We start from the raw sequence: 19954 nt of genomic DNA on the forward strand, positions 1-19954 counted from the left end.
TGTGATATCTAGGGACCGTGACATCTTCTGTGTGTAAGAATTGCCAATACAATGCAAATCAAGATGATCAAGGAAGCCTGTTGGAAAAAGAAACATCATTTCAAAGCCAGAATTAAAAGAATATATACAACATCTTGGAAGCCATAGATACAAGGCAGAGCTTGTTTTGAATGTCCTTACTGATCCAGAAGTAATGAAGTAGGAGGGAACATGACCCCAGGGCACAAGTCAACAGCCGACCATAATGCATACATATGGAACACAGCAGCCAGCATCTGTCTCATTCTCTCTGTTCAAGACAGTGAACATTAAAATAGTGTGCCAAAAATACAAACTGTGGTTACAGTTCTATGCACAACTTAAGCTTCTTAAATCCTATCAGCTAAATCATCCTGTAAGCAATGGTACAAGCCTACAATCTTAATATATTTTGGACAGGCCTATTTGTCTAGGCATCACATTTCTTAAAACTGGCAGCAGTAAGAGCAGTTTCCCATTTAGAATTTTTTTTCTCTCTCCAGCATCCTACTGGACGCCAATGAAGCAGAGATCAATGCTGGGTCTCCTGCTTGCACAAGCAGAAATTGCCCTTGCCACTATTTGTCTTAGATGTCTTCAAGGAGATTTTGGATACCTTCCTGCACTAGTGCCCAAATAGTCAAACAACTCACACTACCGTCATAAACCAAACAGTTTTATTCTACAGGATCCTGGCCATAGACTATTAAAAGGAAGCTTTACCAAATGCCTCAAATTTGAAATAGTGTTTCTTTACACCTGCATCTTCATCAGTCTATAGAACCAGGCACCTACCTGTGGAACAGTTGAAAACAATATGGTGTCAATTATGATACAAACCTCCTTGTTTCTGATCATTCTATTACACTTTATTGATTGGAGCTGCTCTGAGTGTTTTTACTCAAGGGCAAAGTATAAGCATTCTAAGCAGATAAATAAAATAACAGCCATGCTTGGTTGGAGCCATGTAGCAACCTAAGAATTTGCCTATTTCTGCAGCATGCCAGTTTTATAACAGGTCAATTAAAGCCGCATTGCTATGCATAAGCACTTGGGTAGACGTCCCACTCATTCCAGAGAAACTTGCTTCTGAGTAGAAGATTATGCTATGAGTCTCTTACTGTCACACAAACATCTCCACCAGTCTCCATGTCAGTTTTGCTTTTCTGTGCAGCAGTATTTCAAAATTGCTATTTGAGGGGTTGATCACTGTTATTAATCAGGAGACACAGAGTTCAGGAAACAGAAAAGATAAACCTGACAGATATCCTCTGTCTGCCATCTACATTCTTCAGTATACAAATTGCAAAAGAGAATGTCCTGCAGAGAAAGTTACAGACTAAGAGAATGGGAAATTTGGGGCTAGACATAGAAGATACAATTGGATAAGTAATGTTAGTTGAATTGAGCACTACTTTGAATTCTGAAAAGTGAGATGGAAGTCTCTTTTTACAGCGGAAACACTGGCCTCCTGGTTAAACTGCAGGTATTCAGAATTTTCTAAGACTGATTCAAATTCAGTGGGTTTTCCTCTCATACAACAAGTTTCATACAATTTGAAATCAGTATGTGGTTTTAGCCAGCTTAATTCCACATACATTTGCATGGAAGCATATTTCAGTCATTCCGATTGGAAATTTCTTCCAGGTAATTATTAGGTGAGCGAACAAATTCAACCAGAATTCACTAAAGGATTTTTCCACCCCCACCTGCATCATCAAAGATTAATCCTGTTTCTTACTAAATACTTTGACAGAAATCCATTCACATTAGATGAACCATGGTCATACGCACACCCTGGTTCACTGTCTCTGACATCTTCTTCTGGCCACTGGTTCTGATCAATGACTCTCACTGTAACACTCATCCATTTCTATCTGCTAGAAGACAGTTTTTATAAATGAAAAAGTGGAAATACTCACACTTCCACTCACCAATTTTTCTTAACCTTTTCTATACTTCAAAAGAGCATGTTCCCAAGAACTGTGTTTTAGAATGTCTGGTATTTCAGCAAATGTAATTAAAACTAGACATGGGCCCTTCATAGTCATATATGAATATGAAGCCTGCCAGCACAGGTGGTTGGCCCAATTACCACCCACCCCCAAAACCTGCTGGACATGGCATGCATGGTCAGTGTCATCTCCTGTGGCCCAATCATGGCAGTAGGCTGGCTCCCCTAGCCACCCCATAGCTGAGCAGGGAGACTCCTCCTCCCGCCCCCCTGCTGGAGTGGCCAGATGAGCAGGGAGGCAGGGCTGCAGCATCCAGGCTATTGCCATGACTGAGGCGCAGGAGATTATACCAACCACATACACTACATGCTGCATGGTAAATAGTCCAGCAGGTTCTGGGGGTGGATAGTAATTATTCGTAATTATATTTGTATATGATTACGAAGTCTCATGTCTAATTATAAATAAGAACTTTTTGAAAGCTGTTTTTAAAAATGCATGCCTTAACTTTCACTGTTCTTACAAAGAAGAAGGTCCCATAGTTTTAAAGGAAACCATGAACGAGATGGCTGGACAGTGTCACTCAAGCTACCAACATGAATTTGAGCCAACTCCGGGAGGGAGTGGAAGACAGGAGGGCCTGGCATGCTCTGGTCCATGGGGTCACGAAGAGTCAGACACGACTTAACAACTGAACAACAACAACAACAAAATACATGAACAAGCTGATCCAATGTGTTGGCTGTTGTGGGTTTTTCGGATTCTTTGGCCGTGTTCTGAAGGTTGCTCTTCCTACGAAGAACAACCTTCAGAACACGGCCAAAGAACCCAAAAAAACTACAACAACCATCAGATCCCGGCCATGAAAGCCTTAGAAAATACATTGATCCTATGTGTGTTTTCTCAGGAGCAGTCCCAGTTAATTTGATGGTTCTTACTTTCGAATAAATACTGGCAGAACTGTACAGGATAAGTTACTTCACTACTGAAGTTGTCAGCATGCTGAGGATTACATCACCATTCCTCTAACTGCATAAAGAGCTCTGGCTACAACAAAACTATACTCCCCTTCCTGAGAATTGGCGGAATTGAATTCAGTGAAATTTACATTTGTATAGGATTGCACACCCCTTCATGGATTGCTGCCTTGTCCTGGCGAAGGGGTTTGAGTCAGTGAAGCTATGGGCATGAAGTCAGTGAAGCTATGGGCTATGCCATGCAGGGCCATCCAAGTAAGACAGGTCATAGTGGAGAGTTCCGACTAAGCACAATCCACCTGGAGCAGGCAGTGGCAAGCCACTCCAGTATCTTTGCCAAGAAAGCCCCATGACCGGAAACAAAAGGCTAAAAGATATGACGCTGGAAGGTGGGACCCTCAGGTCAGAAGGCGTCCAACATTCTACTGAGGAAGAGCAGAGGACAAGTACAAGTAGCTCCAGAGCTAATGAAGTGGTTGGGCCAAAGCCGAAAGGACGCTCAGCTGTGGATGTGCCTGGAAGTGAAAGGAAAATCCGATGCTGCAAAGAAAAATACTGCATAGGAACCTGGAATGTAAGATCTATGAACCTTGGTAACCTGGATGCAGTCAAACAGGAGAGGGCAAGAATAAACATTGACATCCTGGGCGTCAATGAACAAATATGGACGGGAATGGGCGAATTCAATCCAGATAAGTATCATATATACTATTGTGGGCAAGAAGCCCGTAGAAGGAATGGAGTAGCCCTCATAGTCAACAAAAGAGTGGGAAAAGCTGTAATAGGATATAATCTCAAAAATGCTAGAATGATGTCAATACGAATCCAAGGCAGACCTTTCAACATCACAATAATCCAAGTTTATGCACCTACCACCAGTGCTGAGGAGACTGAAATTGACCAATTCTATGAAGACTTACAACATCTAAAACTGACAGCAAAGAAAGATGTTCTTCTCATCCTAGGGGATTGGACTGCTGAAATAGGGAGTCAAGAGATAAAAGGAACAACAGGAGAGTTTGGCCTTGGAGTTCAAAACAAAGCAGGGCAAAGGCTAATAGAGTTTTGTCAAGAGAACAAGCTGGTCATCACAAACACTCTTTCCAACAATACAAGAGACTACTCTACACATGGAAATCACCAGATGGGCAATACCATAATCAGATTGACTATATTCTCTGCAGGCAAAGATGGAGAAGCTCTATACAGTCAGCAAAAACAAGACCTGGAGCTGATTGTGGCTCTGATCATCAGCTTCTCATAACAAAATTTAAGCTTAAACTGAAGAGAGTAGGAAAAACCACTGGGCTAGTCAGGTATAATCTAAACCAAATCCCTTATGAATACACAGTGGAAATGAAGAACCGATTTAAGGAACTCGATTTGGTGGACAGAGTGCCTGAAGAACTTTGGATAGAGGCTCGTAACATTGTACAGGAGGCAGCAACAAAAACCATCCCAAAGAAAAGGAAATGCAAGAAAGCAAAGTGGCTGTCCAACGAGGCCTTACAAATAGCAGAGAAGAGAAGGGAAACAAAATGCAAGGGATATAAGGAAAGTTACAGAAAATTGAATGCAGACTTCCAAAGAATAGCAAGGAGAAACAAGAGGGCCTTCTTAAATGAACAATGCAAAGAAATGGAGGAAAATAATAGAAAAGGAAAAACCAGAGATCTGTTCAGGAAAACTGGAAATATTAAAGGAACATTTTGTGCAAAGATGAACATAATAGAGGACAAAAATGGTAGGGACCACACAGAAGAAGAAGACATCAAGAAGAGGTGGCAAGAATACACAGAGGAACTATACCATAAAGATTTGGATATCCCGGACAACCCAGATAGTGTGGTTGCTGACCTTGAGTCAGACATCTTGGAGAGTGAAGTCAAGTGGGCCTTAGAAAGCCTGGCTAACAACAAGGCCAGTGGAGGTGATGGCATTCCAGTTGAACTATTTAAAATCTTAAAATATGACACTGTTAAGGTGCTGCACTCAATATGCCAGCAAGTCTGGAAAACTCAAAAGTGGCCAGAGGACTGGAAAAAATCAGTCTACATCCCAATCCCAAGGAAGGGCAGTGCCAAAGAATGCTCCAACTACCGTACAATTGCACTCATTTACCACGCTAGCAAGGTTATGCTCAAAATCCTACAAGGTAGACTTCAGCAGTATGTGTACCGAGAACTCCCAGAAGTACAAGCTGGATTCCGAAGGGGCAGAGGAACTAGAGACCAAATTGCTAATATGCGCTGGATTATGGAGAAAGCCAGAGAGTTCCAGAAAAACATCTACTTCTGCTTCATTGACTATGCAAAAGCCTTTGACTGTGTCGGCCACAGCAAACTATGGCAAGTCCTTAAAGAAATTGGAGTGCCTGATCACCTTATCTACCTCCTGAGAAACCTGTATATGGGACAGGAAGCAACAGTTAGAACTGGATATGGAAACGCTGATTGGTTCAAAATTGGGAAAGGAGTATGACAATGCTGTATACTGTCCGCTTGCTTATTTAACTTATATGCAGAATACATCATGCGAAAGGCCGGACTGGAGGAATTTCAAGCCGGAATTAAGATTGCCGAAAAAATATCAACAACCTCCGATATGGAGATGATACCACTCTGATGGCAGAAAGTGAGGAGGAAGTAAAGAACCTCTTAATGAGGGTGAAAGAGGAGAGTGCAAAAAATGATCTGAAGCTCAGAATCAAAAAAACTAAGCTCATGGCCACTGGTCCTATCACCTCCTGGCAAATAGAAGGGGAAGATATGGAGGCAGTGATGGATTTCACTTTCTTGGGCTCCATGATCACTGCAGATGGTGACTGCAGCCATGAAATTAAGAGACGCCTGCTTCTTGGGAGGAAAGCAATGACAAACCTTGACAGCGTCTTAAAAAGCAGAGACATCACTTTGCTAACAGAAGTTCGAAAAGTGAAAGCTATGGTTTTCCCTGTAGTGATGTACCGAAGTGAGAGCTGGACCATAAAGAAAGCTGACCGCTGAAGAATTGATGCTTTTGAATTGTGGTGTTGGAGGAGGTTCTTGAGAGTCCCATGGACTGCAAGGGGAACAAACCTATCCATTCTAAAGGAAATCAAGCCTGAGTGCTCACTGGAAGGACAGATCCTGAAGTGGAGGCTCCAATACTTTGGCAATCTCATGAGAAGACTCCCTGGAAAAGATGTCATCGAAGTGACCAACATGAATTTAACCCAACTGCGGGAGGCAGTGGAAGACAGGAGGGCCTGGCGTGTTCTGGTCCATGGGGTCACGAAGAGTCGGACATGACTAAATAACTAAACAACAAGAAGAACAGGATTGCACCATGAGAAAGGCTTACTGTAGACATGCAAATGCCTCCAGGCTTTAATTGCAATCTTATACATTACTCAAAGTTCCAGTGAATGGAACTGGGCTTACTTCCAGAGCATGCATATAAGCTTGCACATCTGTTCACATGTAGCTGAAAATTCAGTCTCACTGAATTTACTGTAGCCACTTTTGGATATACTTGCTTGGAAATCAGTTGTTACTGACAGAATAGCAAGCAAAAAGATTTTTAACATAACACTCAACTTTTTCGAATATCCCTCACACAATAAAAGGAAAATATATCAGCATCTTCTAATCTGTTAGTCTCCAGAGTATGGGGTTACCACTCTCATCATCCATACATTAGTTATGATGGGCTCTGTAGTCCACTACTTTGGGGTTGTAGGTCACTTCAGAAGTCGTGAAGTGCAGAAGGGGGAAGTCAGACAACAATCGAAACCTATTCTTTACTGAAAAATGAATTTATTTATGGTGGTATGACCTTGATGTGTTTATTAAACCATAGACGAAAAATGAAATTTCAAGATGACCTGATTGACTGTAAGAGTAACAGTTGACCAAGCCAGATGTTAAGCAAATAAAATTGCTTCAGTGAAATTACTATTGGATTCATGTACTCTTTGGAAGAACAATGCAGTAAAAACAAATCATAAGGGTGATAGTGGGATTAATGTGCAGGAAATGTCAAGATGAGAGTAATATATAGGTGTGTTTATGCAAAATACATTTAGGAATGAAGCAGTATATGCAGAAAGTGAAAATAGATTAAATGATAAGCCTGATCAGAACAAACGTCATTATCACTTTTAAATAAGACCTACTATGGAGGCAATCTTTTCTCCCTAAGACTAAATTGTCTATCTGCAGGGGGAAATGTGACTCACATGGAAGAACAGCAAACTACAAAACTTTTCGCACTCCCATGAAACAACCTTAAAGCAGCTATTAGAGACGCAGGCCGTGGCACACAAGAGGGCAGCCCCCAGAGATTAGCTGCCTCCTAGTTACCCAACAAACCTGCGCTATCCCTGACAGTGCATCTGAGACATAAATTCATCATCTTGACATTCAGCTCCTGCTGAACCAAGAAGCCACACATGCACACCCATGAACCAGCAAATATTTTATCATTCATGCTGCAACAGCCACAGTTAATAGAACAGAGAAAACAATTGAGAGAGGCATAATTAGAGGATGTGGGGAAAAGGAATTCTACTTGTATCCCTCTAGAGACCGTTTTATCATACACAGCAGGGGAAATGTAGCATGCCTTCAGAAATGCTGTGACAGCCTCTCTCACTTTACCCAATAAAAAGCACCACTTTTGAGTAAAACTCAAGGTGGATCACTGAAGAGTAACCTGGGAGGCATTAAAGGAATACTATTTAACGCTAAAGATAAGACATCTCTCTGTTCCCAAGAAATGAATGATCAGCAGCTGATAAGAAGCCCAGATCTCCAGAAAAAGAGTTAAGAGGGAAGGGAGAGAAAAGTAATTTAAACAGTGCAGAAACTGAGCTCATGAAAACAGGAGAGGTTGTGTTAATTTCTTCTTAAGATATTTAAAGACTTTTCTATTTAGGACAGAAGCAGCACTGCCAAAATTAAGGTAACAACTCTGGCCCAGGAGAGAGACTGGGTGAGTCCTGAACTGTTGAGTTCTATTTCAAAGGCATGTTTGCAACTCTCTCGGTAAATCGTTCCTCAAGAGTAAGCCTCGCAACCTTCCCTCTCCTGCCTGGTTCATGACTGAAGCCTTTAGGAATGAACTCTCTCTGGCCTCCCCATCTCACCCATATTTACTCCAGAGCAAGTGCCCCGACTTCCACGTCGCTAGCTTCCACTCTAATAATCACATTTCGTTCGGGCTTCTTCCGCGGCTGCAGCCTTATGACCCTATAAACTAGAATCTCACTGCACGCCGCAGGGCTTGCTCGCAAGTAAGCGGCTCTCGGATTGTTTCCTCCCACCGCCTCCATCCGGTGGTTTCGAGCCGCCGAACTCAAGGTTCCGGGGCAAGGCTGCACGATCTCGTGGTTCCGAGGGCAACAAGGAAAGGCTGCTTCGAGGGAGGTGTTTTTCCGCTCAAACTTCTTTCCAGAACGAGGGAAACGGGCGCGGGCAAATCAGCAATCGCAATGCAGATCCACAACCCTTCCAAGAAGTGCGATGCAAAAGAAAAAGAAAGGAAAAGGAAAAGAAAAAAAATGTCCTTTTTTTCCCCCTTCCCGAAAAGCCAGCCATTTGAGTTAACGGGAACAGCTTTAGTCTCCCCAGAGAAGGCTACCTGACGCCCGATCTCTCTCCCCTCAGCCCGACAAAAGCGCAACGACGCGCAGAAACTCAGCGGCGCGGGCAAACGCGGCGCTCCCCCTGGGTGATCCCCGAGCGCGACTCAAGCCACCAGGCGATCCCCGTTCCCGCCTGCGCAGAAGTCCCCGCAAGTTGCGCGGGGCTGCCTCCCGGGTGAGCGGCACCGCCTGCGCGATGCCCGGGTCTTTCGCTCCCCTCCCCTCCCGCGCCCCTCACCGCCCCGAGCCTCACGAGAAAGGCGGTGAAGGGATAAGCGCCGGAACGAAGGAAGGAAAGGAAGAAAGAAAAAGGGGTGCTTACGCGGGTCACCCGAGGAGTCAGCAGCGCCGGTCAAGTCCCCAGCTGGCATCCTGCGCAAAGCGGCGCAGCCAGCCGGAGAACCGAGGTGGAGGGAGGCTGCGAGTCCCCCCCCCCCCTCCCGGCTGGCGCTGCCGCTGGGACGCGAGGAGAGGCGAGGCGAGGCGAGGCGCGGCACTTAGCGGGCTTGCCAGGCGCTGGCCGAGGGAGCGCGGCGGCGGCGGCGGCGGCGCTGGCCGTGAGGGCTGCAGCGGCGCGAGCGGCGCGCTTCCCCGGGCAGAGGCAGGAGGCGGCGTGGCAGCAGCCCACCCATAGCCCGGGCGTCTGAGCCGCCGCCGCCGCCGCCGCCGGGTGTTAAGCTTCGGAGGGGAAAGCGCGTGAAGGCGCGCCGGCGAACGCCATCTGCTGTACGGCGCCGCCACGCCATTGGCTGCCGGGCTGGCCCCCCACAGGCGGCGCGCGAGGCCTCCCCGCGGCCCGCCTGCCAGCCCGCCCACGCGCCTCCTTCCCTCCTTCCCCGGGGGCAAGAGCAGGAGGGTTCTACCGGGGGGGGGGGGGTAAAGGAGGGACGGAGGGCAAGTTGACCGCCCCTCAGGCTGGGCTGCCTTGGAGGAGCTTAGGTGGCCCCTCTCGGAAGAAAATGCCCCAAGCTCAGAGTTGGGCGTGGAGGGTGCGGGGGGGGGGGGTGTCTTGCTGGAGAGGGACCTTGGCACTGAAGCCCCTCCACCCTTAGCAAAGGGAACCCTGGCCAACTGGGATGCAGCGACGCTCGCGCCCAGACTGGCAGTAGCAATAGTTCCCTTCCCCACCTCGTGGAAGAGTTGAGTTTGAAGGGACTTGCCTGCCCACCCCCGTCCTGGACCATGAGCTGAGGCAAGGACGATGCCCGGTTGTGGGGATTCGGGTGGAGCCTTGAGAAGGGGACTTTGAGGGGACTGCTCATTGCCCCCAGGCACCCGCACGGTCCTGCCCAGCAGGAGAGGGTACCCAAGCAGGTGAAGGCGGTTTTTCTTTCTTGGTGGCTTTTGGAGGGAAGGCTTGATCTGGTGATGGGGAGCATTGTGACCTTTGACCTGTGAGAGGTATAGGACACGTTTACAAGTGGGTCTTAGAAGCTGCATGCAGCAAGAAAAATTACCTCATACTGTTGCCTTTTTTTCTTACACCTTTCCCAGTTGTATGGGCAGGCTCTCTCTGCTCTCTCTTGCAGGATGAGAGCAAGTAGATGGGGGCCTCCCAAAGGGAGACAGGAGGGTAGCAATGAGGAACAACCACAGGGGTTTCACACAACTGTCACTTGCCCAAACCTACCTTGCCAGAGAGAGACAGAGAGAGAGAGGAGGTGAGCGGTCACAGTGTCAGCCACCATCCTGACCTGCTCACCTACACTCTCTGTCTATAGGTATGGCACAGAGCCAGAAACACAGAGCAGGTCCACCCCTCTCACTGACTGACTGACTCACTCAATTGTAAGTGTTGTTATTGTATTAGATACATTTGTATCCTCCTTGCCTTCCCATGAACTCCGGGTAGCATAGACCACCCTCTTTCTCCTTTTCCTCACTTTTTATCTGCAGGAATATTGTGAGATACATCAGGCTGAGAGAGAATACCGTATTTTTCCATGTATAAGATGACCCCCCACTTTTCCAAGCTTGAATTTAAAAAATGAGGGTCATCTACTTCGTTCTTACTTCAGGTAAAGTAGCCATGAAAGGGCCGCACGATCAAAGGGCTGCGATCGTTACCTGAAGTAAAGCAGCCATGAAAGGGCTGCACACTCGCAGCCCTTTGAGCCTGCCGCCCTTTCATGGCTGCTTTACCCACTTCCAAACTCCTTCCCCTCTTACTTTCATGTATAGGACAACCCTCAATTTTTACTCTAACCGTTTTAGGAAAAAAGTATCATCTTATACATGGAAAAATACGGTAATTGACTTAGAATTATGCAGTTATTTTCATGGCCCGAGGGTCATTTGAACTTGGCTCTTCCAAGGTCAAGTGCAACAGTGTGAGCAGAGAACGCAGCTCAGCAGGAGATGATCAGTGGTGAGCATCAGAAAAGTTCCAGGGGCTCTTGACTGGTCAACAGTGATCTAATGACACAACAGTCTGTCAATGCACAGTCATAGTGAAGAATGTATTGGAGTCTCCTGCATGAAGTGTTTTCACCCGCAGTGGGTTATGAAGGTAAAGTAGTAGAGTTCAGAGTTGACGTTATGGACTGTACCTCATCATACTGCAGGTGGAAGGTCTGACCAGTTTTTACTTCTCTCTCCTCTCTCTCTCCCTCTCCCCCCCCCCCTCTTATAGGTTTTGCCTCAAAATCTGCCTTTTGAAAAAGTGTAACATACTAAAGGGGGGGGGTGGCGTTTTGACCGAACTGCATGACCTCGGTGCTGGTTTTTATGAACCTCCACATAAGTAGTCTCAAGTAGGACAGTCCATTCTGACTTCTTTCGTATACAATGCCTCAGCAGAGAATAAACACAGATCACTCACCATGGTCTGGATTTAAGGACAGAATGTCCTAACCTGAATACTGTGGCCACATTTTCATCTGGTCCCCATCTTGTTCCGTTTATTTATACTTAAGCAGTGTGTTGTAGACATGATCTGTTGGGGTGAGGGAAACTGGTCTCCAGAGGCTGAAGTACTACAGTTCCAATCACCCACCATGATTGGCTGTGTTTTCTGGGGGTGATGGGATCTGTAGTCCAAGAATATCTAAAGGGTGTTGACCCTGAGAACGTTTATTATTCTATTGCTTTACATTGTGGTGCAGGATGAGGTGGATGGGTATTCTTCTGGTGCAGTGGTTAAACTGCAGTACTGCAGCCAAAAATCTACTCACAACCTGTGTTCAATCCCAGACTCAAGATTCACTCAGCCTTCCCTCTTTCCTAGATCAGTAAATTGAGTACCCAGCTTGCTAGGGAGGGGACGTGTAGGCAGCATAATTAAATTGTAAACCACCCAGAAAGTACTTTAAATATATAAGCAACATACTTGCCATCTGGGGTGAGGAACTTTGCCCTACCTGCTCAGACCATGAGCTACTCATGTTGTTATAAATGTTTTATTTCAAAACCTTATTTTTATAAGCAGAAAGGAAGTTTTGGCAGTACACTTTCTTTGTGTTTGCAGCTTTGTTTGTCCTCTGCACCATAACCAGAGGGGACAGGTGAGCAGGAGAAGAAGGTGGCTGACCATTTGGCTTCTCACCTTTGATATGTAATTCCAGTTTTCTTCCTTTTACATCCATTGCAAAATAAAACTGTTATAGCTGCTACTTCTGCCATGACCGGCCTTGCACAGGGGCTTCATTCCAGCAATTAGCAGGTGCTTAGGTTGCTGGCCAAAGATCAGCCCAACCAATTATGCCCCCACTGTGGCGCAAGCGGTCAGCAGGAACTATAGCTCTGTACTGGTGACAGTATTTCAGCAGCACTAGAAGGTCTTGGGAGGCTCTCTGTGTGTACACACAGAGTGCCGCTAACAGCAGCAAGAGAGCAAGTGTGATTTTTCAGGCAGCTGCCAAGCCTGATTCCCCTCTGCCCTTTCTGCTCCTTGTCTTCTTACAAATTAAACCCTTCCCGTGCATCCAATAACACCCTTGCTCTTTCCTGTTAAAATAATAGATAGTGCAGAACATTGTGATGACGAGCTTATTCCCTTCTAAGAATTCCTTCCAAACTTGAAGGTGTCTGTGTTAGAGGAGCAAATGGCCCATAAGACAGGAAACAGCCAAGTCATGCTGTTTGAGAGAGAGAGAGAGAGAGAATAGGAGAAGCCATTAACACTGACAGGTCTGCTTGCTTCATTTATAAGCTATCTGATCTCAACTGCTGAATTCCCTTTCAGTGGGTGTGCACTGGCCTGAAGTACTCTAGTCATGCACACTAAAGGAGACATGGTTTGCACTCTTGGAAGAAGAGGACTCCGACTGCCTGCTTCCCAAGGAGTCCGAAGCAGGAAAGCAGTGAGTGGTAACTACATAGCAGGCACAATTCTTCTTGACCTGCCTGTTTGGTTAAGAAACTGTACCAAGAGATTAGGCAGGCTTGAGTGGGCACCCAGGAGCAGCGATGGCAAACCTATGGCATGCATGCCACAGCTGGCACACGGAGCCCCTTCTGCTGGCATGTGGGCCATGAGTCACCGGATCACTACTCCCCTGCCCTCCATGCAGCCAAAACCGAGCAGGCAGCTGCAAACATGGTGCTGGTGCTTCAACAGGCGGATCCGGAGCAGCTGGTGCTGGTGGCGGATCCAGAGTGGGGTCTTGAGGCACCTCCGTGCCTGGGATTCCCCCTTCCACCACCACTTCTGGTTCAGCTGCCCCCTGTTTTTTGTCCCCCAGTTTGGGCATGTGAGCCCAAAAAGTTTCGCCACCACTGCCCTAGAGTAACAGTCCAAAGTAAGTTTCTGCAATATAGGATTTCCTCCCATGTTTTCACCTCCAGGAAGGGGAGGGGGGAATTGGAAGAAACCACAATGACACCAACAGAAATTGTATAAATAGTACCATGTTTCCCCGAAAATAAGACAGGTTCTTATATTAAATTTTGCTCCAAAAATGCATTAGGGCTTATTTTCTGGGGATGTTTTACTTTACAGTCATGTCATCTTCTTCTGGTTGCTTCACAATGCTGCACAATGGTGGAGGGCGGGGTTTCACTTCACTGGGGCTTATTTTTGGGGTAGGGCTTACATTACGAGCATCCCGAAAAATCATACTAAGGCTTATTTTTAGGTTAGGTCTTATTTTCAAGGAAACAGGGTATGCTTTTAAAAAAAAATACTAAAGAAGAGGCTTGGGCAGCCCTGATACAGATCTGGAGACTGCGGCGGGGCCCTCCTCCGAGTAAAGTTGCAATCCAGATCAAGCTCCAATGCTAATTTTTAAATAAGAATCAGATTGCATTAGAAAAAATATATATGACTATACCAGAACCAAAGCCTATTTGTTATAGCTGCATTTTCCCACAGCAATTAACCAGATGACGAGGACAAGCTTACATTAAGGGAACAGCACCATCCCACTTCTATTCCCCAGTAACTGGCATGCAGAGGCCTGTAACCTCTAATGACTAGCTAATTACAGGAATAAAGTTGGGTCTCATTTGGCCCTGTCTGTGAACCTTGCAAGGATTAAAGACTGTTATTAACCACATAAAGGCACATTTCTCTACAATTCTAATGCTATTTACCTCATCTGAGAATGCTGACTTTTCATTTCACTTCCCTATTGCTGGTGTCTTTTGATCAGCTTGTCCCATAGACATTAATTATCAGGTATTAAAGCTTCTTTGCGTACAACTGAAAACTTGACCAGTAGCTGAAGAACAAGTCCTCCCCAACATTTTTTTAATGCCCTGTTTTCATCTTTTGCACTAGTCATCAGTTTTACAACATGGGTGGACAAATTATTTTCTTGACTTATTCCTGTTACAGAAATGTTGCTTACATGAACGTAATTCCAGTCTCACAGACCTACAACAGAATGAATGAGATTTGAATAAGATTTAATTTCCACAAATTAAGGAGAGCAAATTAGAGCATTTCTGAAGTGTGGCCACATGGCCAGTACTGTCAGCTTTACAACCAAGGGTAAACCATTTGTACTCTTTATTTGAGCTTTTAAATGGATGTATCAGCGGACAGCAAACAGACACCCTGCCCTAAACTCAGCATCAAATACACTAAACTTTAGGTTCAGAATTGCCTTTGCCTAAAATTAGCCACTGAATTCTACAAATTAATTTGCAGTTGTGTGTTTAGTCGTTTAGTCGTGTCCGACTCTTCGTGACCCCATGGACCAGAGCACGCCAGGCCCTCGTGTCTTCTACTGCCTCCCGGAGTTGTGTCAGGGTCATGTTGGTTGCTTCGCAGACACTGTCCAGCCATCTCATCCTCGGTCGTCCCCTTCTCCTCTTGCCGTCACACCTTCCTAACATCAAGGTTTTTTCCAAGGACTCTTTTCTTCTCATGAGATGGCCAAAGTACTGGAGCCTCAGCTTCAGGATCTGTCCTTCCAGTGAGCACTCAGGGTTGATTTCCTTTAGAACTGATAGGTTTGTTCTCCTTGCAGTCCAGGGGATTCTCAAGAGCCTCCTCCAGCACCACAATTCAAAGGCATCAATTCTTCGGCGGTCTGCTTTCTTTATGGTCCAGCTCTCACTTCCATACATCACGACAGGAAAAACCATAGCTTTGACTATTCGGACTTTTGTTGGCAAGGTGATGTCTCTGCTTTTCAAGATGCTGTCAAGATTTGTCATCGCTTTCCTCCCAAGAAGAAGGCGTCTTTTAATTTCAGGGCTGCTGTCTCCATCTGCAGTGATCATGGAGCCCAGGAAGATAAAATTTGACACTGCCTCCATATCTTCCCCTTCTATTTCCCAGGAGGTGATGGGACCAGTGGCCATGATCTTAGTTTTTTTGATGTTGAGTTTCAGACCGTTTTGTGCACTCTCCTCTTTCACTCTCATTACAAGGTTCTTTAATTCCTCCTCACTTTCTGCCATCAGAGTGGTATCATCTGCATATCGGAGGCTGTTGATATTTCTTCCGGCAATCTTAATTCCGGCTTGGGTTTCTTCCAGTCCAGCCTTCCGCATGATGCATTCTGCATATAAGTTAAATAAGCTGGGGGACAATATACAGCCTTGCCGTACTCCTTTCCCAATTTTGAACCACTCAGTTGTTCCATGACCAGTTCTAACTGTTGCCTCCTGTCCCACATATAGGTTTCTCAGGAGACAGATAAAGTGGTCAGGCACTCCCATTTCTTTAAGAACTTGCCATAGTTTGCTGTGGTCCACACAGTCAAAGGCTTTCGCATAATCAATGAAGCAGAAGTAGATATTTTTCTGGAACTCTCTGGCTTTCTCCATAATCCAGCGCAAGTTAGCAATTTGGTCTCGAGTTCCTCTGCCTCTTCGGAATCCAGCTTGTACTTCTGGGAGTTCTCGGTCCACATACTGCTGAAGCCTACCTTGGAGGATTTTGAGCATAACCTTGCTAGCGTGTGAAATGAGTGCAATTGTACGGTAGTTGGAGCATTCTTTCGCACTGCCTTTCTTTGGGATTGGGATGTAGACTGATCTTTTCCAATCCTCTGGCCACTGTTGAGTTTTCCAAATTTGCTGGCATATTGAATGTAGCACCTTAATCTGCAGTTAAAAGATGCAAAAACAGAGCAGAGTAGTTACTGTTTCTCTGTTCTTTGGGAAACCATCTTGTAGAATGTTCATATTTTTTACCCTTTAGATTAAGTATGTTGCTTAATGTATATGTATACCAGGTTTACATTTTAACCATACTGTTCTTTGAAGAACACTGGCTTCCTTTCACCCATTTTATTTTAAGTTTCCCATTGTTTGCAGTGTTTTGTACTTTAGTTCTGAAGAAGTTATGTTTTCCCCTGCAGTTCCGCTTTGTATTAATTTACGATTATTGTGTACCAGATGGAGTCATTTTTGAATCGTACAGATTTGTTAATTTGAGCCTATATATGGCAAAGTTGGGGTTGTTAATTTATTCTTTTTCTAAGAAGAAAAGCAATTTATCTTTCATGTATTATTTTGTGGTTTGTTAAATAATTTAGAAGGAGTTTTGTTGTTGTTGACTGTGCAGTATATAATAGCTTACTATTGTTGCTGTTCTAATTACCTTTGAAGATGCCGGTGCTCAAGGAGCAAAGAAATGATTGGTGATAAAACTTTTCCTCTGTGAAGAATTAAGTGGAGCTGAATGGCTTCTGAACCCAACCAGAGAGCTCAAAATGTTTTTTGATGTGTAGACCATAGCAGGAGATAATAATTTTATCAGTGCTAGCTGCCCATATCTTTTGTTCAGCAGATTACTAATTAAGAGCCCAGAATGGATATTGATGTTTCTTTAATAGGAGGTCACTAGTGGGAAGTGGACAGAAGCCATCCCAGCATGTAAAAAACCATTTGTAGAAAATTAGTTATCCTTCTCTGCACATCTACCGTTCAAGCTAAGAATAAGATCTTGTTGTCCATGTGATGAACACACTGCACTTTAGAGAAGTACCCAGAGACATATTCAGCAAAGGCTGAGAGGAGTCGGGGTGAAGGACATGTGTAGGTAGCTCTTTTTGTCAAAATCTGTTGTGAGCCTGCCTTGTAAGAGTACAAATGCCACTTACCTCTACTTATGCTTTGCTTTTATATTCTGTATGTTTGCAAATAGACTTGTTATACAAAAGCCATAAGCACTCAAAGATCTTTTCACCAAAATCAAGCCAAGCTTGATGTAGCCCTGGAACATGTACAATGTCCCCTACCTCCCCAAATGTCAGTATTAATTTCATGTTGTTATATGCCTCATCTAGTAATTTTTAGAGGTCAGTCTTACAATCGGCCATCCAGTCCTGTATTATCTGATCTATGTGTCTGCAGATTTTCCTGGTCTCAGAAAAAGAACTTTTACATCCCTGATTCACTGAAGTTTCCAGCAGAACAAGCTGGGATTGAACTCAAAGACTGTCTGTGTGTAAATTATGCACTCTCCTATTGACCTAGGCTGAATAGTTGGCCTAACAATTATATTTTAGCCCATTCTTTATTGAAGAAACTAGTACTCCTGACATCATGAGTGTAAACACATCCTCTGAAATCCCAAGTTATGTAGTTGTAGGCCCAAAGAAAAGGATAGTAAAGGAGGAGAGGAAAAGCTGGGGAGTGTCACTAAATCTGTGCTTTTCCACAATAGGGCAGATGAAATACATCTGAAGCTGATTCCTAACACCAGTTGTAGGCATATTCCTGCAATTGGTACTTGAGACTAGGAAGTGTCATTCATTCCAACTTTTACCCATTGAGAAGGCCATGGTGAAGTACTTCTAGCTGTTATCTCTGACTAGATATCTAATCGGTATCATTACAGTGAGAGACGCTGGTATGTAGTGGTTAGAGTGTTCAACTTAGGAGATCTGAGTTCAAACCCCTGCCCAACCTCAGAAACGTGTGTGTGTATTTGTGTGCGTTTGAGAGAGGGAGATGATGGTGTTTCCCCGAAAATAAGACAAGGTCTTATATTAATTTTTGCTCAAAAAATGCATTAGGACTTATTTTCAGGGGCATTTTATTTTATTTTTTTCATGTACAACAATCTACATTTATTCAATAGTCAAGTCATCTTCTTCTGGTTGCTGCACAATGGTGGAGGGTGGGGTTTCACTTAACTGCGGCTTATTTTTAGGCAGCCCATTCACGGATTGATGCCCTGTCGTGGTAAAGGGGCTTGAGTAATTCAGAGAAGCTATGGGCTATGCCGTGCAAGACGGGCATGTCATCGTGAAGAGTTCTGACTAAACGCGATCCACCTGGAGCAGGAAATGGCAAGCCACTCCAGTATCATTGCCAAGAAACCCCCATGAACAGAAACAAAAGGCTAAAAGATATGACGCTGGAAGATGAGCCCCTCAGGTCAGAAGGCGTCCAACATGTTACTGAGGAAGACCAGAGGACAAGGACAAGTAACTCCAGAGCTAATGAAGTTGTTCGGCCAAAGCCGAAAGGATGCTCAGCAGCGGATGTGCCTGGAAGTGAAAGGAAAATCCGATGCTGCAAAGAAAAATACTGCATAGGAACCTGGAATGTAAGATCTATGAACCTTGGCAAATTCAGTTCAGATGATTATCATATCTACTATTGTGGACAAGGATCCCGCAGAAGGAATGGAGTAGTCCTCAAAGTCAACAAAAGACTGGGAAAAGCTGTACTGGGATACAATCTCAAAAATGAGAGAATGATTTCAATATGAATCCAAGGCAGACCTTTCAACATCACAGTAATCCAGGTTTATGCACCAACTACCGATGCTGAAGAGGCTGAAATTGACCAATTCTATGAAGACCAACAACACCTTCTAGAACTGACACTAAAGGAAGATATTCTCATTCTAGGGGATTGGAATGCTAAAGTAGGGAGTCAAGAGATAAAAGGAACAACAAGAGAGTTTGGCCTTGGAGTTCAAAACAAAGCAGGGCAAAGGCTAATAGAATATTGTCAAGAGAACAAGCTGGTTATCACAAATACTCTTTTCCAACAACACAATAGGTGACTCTACACATGGAAATCAGCAGATTGGCAATATCGTAATCAGATTGACTATATTCTCTGCAGGCAAAGATGGAGAAGCTCTATACAGTCAGCAAAAACAAGACCTGGGGCTGATTGTGGCTCTCATCATCAGCTTCTCATAGCAAAATTCAAGCTTAAACTGAAGAAAGTAGGAAGAACCACTGGGCTAATCAGGTATAATTTAAAGCACATCCCTTATGAATACACAATGGAAGTGAAGAATAAATTTAAGGAACTCGATTTGGTGGACAGAGTGCCCAAAGAACTATAGATAGAGGCTCGTAACATTTTACAGGAGGCAGCAACAAAAACCACCCCCAAAAAAAGGAAATGCAAGAAAGCAAAGTGGCTGTCCACGAGGCCTTACAAATAGCAGAGAAGAGAAGGGAAACAAAATGCAAGGGAGATAAGGAAAGTTACAGAAAATTGAATGCAGACTTCCAAAGAATAGCAAGGAGAGACAAGAGGGCCTTCTTAAATGAACAATGCAAAGAAATAGAGGAAAATAATAGAAAGGGAAAAACCAGAGATTTGTTCAAGAAAATTGGAAATATTAGAGGAACATTTTGTGCAAAGATTGACATGATAAAGGACAAAAATGGTAGGGACCTTACAGAAGCAGAAGACATCAAGAAGAGGTAGCAAGAATATACAGAGAAATTATACCAGAAAGATCTGGATGTCCCGGACAACCCAGATAGTGTGGTTGCTGACCTTGAGTCAGACATCCTGGAGAGTGAAGTCAAGTGGGCCTTAGAAAGCTTGTCTAACAAGAAGGCTAGTGGAGGTGATGGCATTCCAGTGAAACTATTTAAAATCTTAAAATATGACGCTGTTAAGGTGCTGCACTCAATATGCCAGCAAGTCTGGAAAACTCAACAGTGGCCAGAGGATTGGAAAAAGATCAGTCTACATCCCAGTCCCAAAGAAGGGCAGTGCCA

The 19954-nt window shown here is 44.6% G+C and overlaps 1 protein-coding gene across 1 annotated transcript in view; it reads right to left on the minus strand.

Moving 5' to 3' along the window:
* THSD7B (thrombospondin type 1 domain containing 7B) overlaps positions 1–8996 on the minus strand; it is a 642879-nt gene extending 633883 nt beyond the window's left edge. Inside the window, exon 1 of the mRNA XM_078376996.1 lies at positions 8899–8996. The gene's annotated coding sequence lies outside the window, so the exon portion shown is untranslated. The remainder of the gene's footprint in view (positions 1–8898) is intronic.
* Positions 8997–19954: the final 10958 nt, after the last annotated feature.

Source organism: Pogona vitticeps, chromosome 1 (genome assembly GCF_051106095.1).
Source record: "Pogona vitticeps strain Pit_001003342236 chromosome 1, PviZW2.1, whole genome shotgun sequence".
NCBI lineage: Eukaryota > Metazoa > Chordata > Lepidosauria > Squamata > Agamidae > Pogona > Pogona vitticeps.